Raw genomic sequence first — 3,001 nt, 5'->3', positions numbered from 1 at the left:
ACCAACCCTACCCCTCACAGGAAACTTTCTGCATTTTTAGATTTTCAAAAAAAATTATTCTGTACGATTTATAAGCTTTTGTACCTGTAGGGACCACAATTTAGGTCCCCACCGTGACACTAGTCCCCATGAGTCTGTGTGTAGTCAGGTTTAAGTCCCCACCAGGATATATAAACCAGTACACACACACACACACACACACACACCTGGAGCAGTGGGCAGCCAATGTTGCGGGGCCCCGGGAGCAGTTGGGGTTTCGGTGCCTTGCTCAAGGGTCTCACCTCAGTCGTGGTATTGAAGGTGGAAGAGAGCGCTGCCTATTCACTCCCCCCACCGACAATTCCTGCCGGACCTGAGACTCGAACCCGCAACCTTCTGTCATGTCTTTTTTTTTAATGATAAACAGATGCGCATTTTTTTTTCCAGATATATGGCGTGCCACAGCACATACCAGATGAAGCTTTGTATTTAAATGACCTCCAAATGAAATGCAATAAAACTTGCTTGAGTTTTAAATTACTTGAGTTTTGTAATGCTCAGTTTATAACACCGCTTAGTTTATAACACCATCTAGAGGTAAAACTGTTACACTGATTATTAAAATTGAATCATCTAAATACACATGTAATAACATCATCATCAACAACAACATAGTTTTGATATGCCGTGAAGTGTTTAGTGAATGTTTCAAAGTTACATCTGGCTCTGAATATAAAACGCGCTGTCACTGCTGCCTCCTCGTATGAGTGTAACCTGAAGTTTGGAGCCTGAACAACGTATGTTTAATGTTCTATTCAACTGCATTTTTCTATTCGCGATCACACCTTGAATTTATTTCACGATCACTATCTGACAAAGCTCGCCGGCAGGTGAATCGTCTCGATGTGTTTTCTCTTTGGTGAAGAAGTCAGCTACTTCCGTGGTCCTCAAACTATGGGGGTAGAATTGTTGCTTAATTCCAAATAAATAGATTATTATCCACAAATAAATAGAATGAGATCCACAAATAAATCTTAAAGTTTCACAAACATGAATTAAATTCACAAATAAATCAAATGAGATTTGCAAATAAAAAACATATTCACAAATATATATTTATGTCACAACCACAACTTTGCCTGGCATTTATTTGTGAATCGCGTCCTGTGCATTTGTAGATAGCTGCATGCATTTGGCACGTAACATAAAATACTGTGGCTCGGCATGATACACATTGTGAATTGAATTCATGTTTGTGAAACTTTAAGATTTATTTGTGGATCTCATTCTATTTATTTGTGGATCATAATCTATTTATTTGGAATTAAGCAACAATTCTACCCCCATATCAAACACGCGTGCAGTGTTGCCAGATTGGTTTTGAATTTGATTGTGCGAGTAAAAATTGGCTTGGGCGGGTGGACAAAAGTTGGGCTGGTTTGGGGTTAATTTGGCGGTTTTCAAACATAAATTGCATTGGCTAATTGTTTAACAAAACAAGCCCAAGTATGTATACTGCATCCAATCAGTCATTATAACGTTAGTATACACACACACACACACACACACACACTGCAGAGGTGCTGATGTAAACGTCGACAGCCGCACTTATCACGAGGGCTCAGCAGACAGAGGTTATGATTCATGAGTGACAAAAGTTTTTAGCGTCATAAGTTATAACGTATCTGATTTTGAATGTAGTATGACTGTATATTCAAGTAATCACAATGCCTAAATATAAGTTAAAGAGTGGGAGAGCGACTCAACTCTCAAAACGTGAATTATTGTGGAGTGAGATGACACCAAGGCTCCATCACTGCAACTCCGAAACCAGAGCACATTTGGATTAATCATAACCGAAACTAAATATGTCGGTTTATACGATCATGTCTTTTATGTTTTTAAACGTCCAGATTGATAAATCCTTGAAAACTGCTAGACTTGATTAGTTTAGTCTGTGTAAAATTATAGAGCGACACGAAGGTAAGCGCATTATTGTTGTTTTAATTGTCGGATTATAATTAAGTATCAATGAATGACACAGTTTTGAGTTGACTGTCATTTTTGTAAGTATGGTGACCAGGGTTTGAAATTAACAAACGGGGTAACGCTGTCAAATCACTAGCCAGTTTGGCGGATAACTTTTCGTAAATTATGTTCACTCATTAATTTCTTGGGGAAGTTCATGCAGGCCAAATCTGCGCAGGTTTAGCGCAAATACTGAACTCGTGAGACATCATGACATTATCGAGTATATTGCAAAAACCAAACAAAACACACCTACAGAGTGCATGCATACGCGGCCTGATGAAGTCTGGTTAGACCAACACAGGCTTTAGTGCGCGTGCGCTTTTATAGTGCGCTCTTTCACTGCATTTGCGCTATTTCTGTGCTATTTCGCCAACAAGAAAACATTCCAAATACAGCCAACATGACTTCTGAATGAATCAACCGTTTAAATGATTCGGTTCAATCGCAATGATTCACTTAATAGTGACTTGCTGCCACCTACTGGCGGTTTTAATTTCAAATTTAAAGTATCTTTTCATTTTTTTTATAATTTCAAATATCAGTATTCAACATTTCATGTTTCATTTAAATATCAAAACATTATTTATGCATTTGTAACTGCAGTTTAAAGCATCCCATGTCCCTCTAAGCTGCATTAACATGTGTAAATACATCTAAATGCCACTTCACATGCAACTTCTGCAAAGATTAAGTTTATTGATACTGATTTAATTTGTTTAGTAACAGCCTAAATGTAGTATTATTATAATTGACTGATTACATTTAAGAATTTGACTCAGAAGATGATGTACACTATTAGAAGAAAAATGGCTTTATAAGGGTAAGAATGCCCATACAAGTTAAAAATCAATTTAAACTTACTGGAAAAGATTAATTTCTATCACTGCTGTGAACTGACAACACAGAATATGAAGAATATCAAAAACCTTAGGAGTCAGCTGTCCACGGTAGTCCTTAAGATATCAGCACAATAACACACTCAGCAAAATAT

The sequence above is a fragment of the Sinocyclocheilus grahami genome, unplaced genomic scaffold (genome assembly GCF_001515645.1).
Source record: "Sinocyclocheilus grahami isolate Dianchi unplaced genomic scaffold, SAMN03320097.WGS_v1.1 scaffold91.1, whole genome shotgun sequence".
Taxonomy (NCBI): domain Eukaryota; kingdom Metazoa; phylum Chordata; class Actinopteri; order Cypriniformes; family Cyprinidae; genus Sinocyclocheilus; species Sinocyclocheilus grahami.
The sequence above is the reverse complement of the archived record's forward strand: the minus strand, read 5'-3'. Positions refer to the sequence as shown.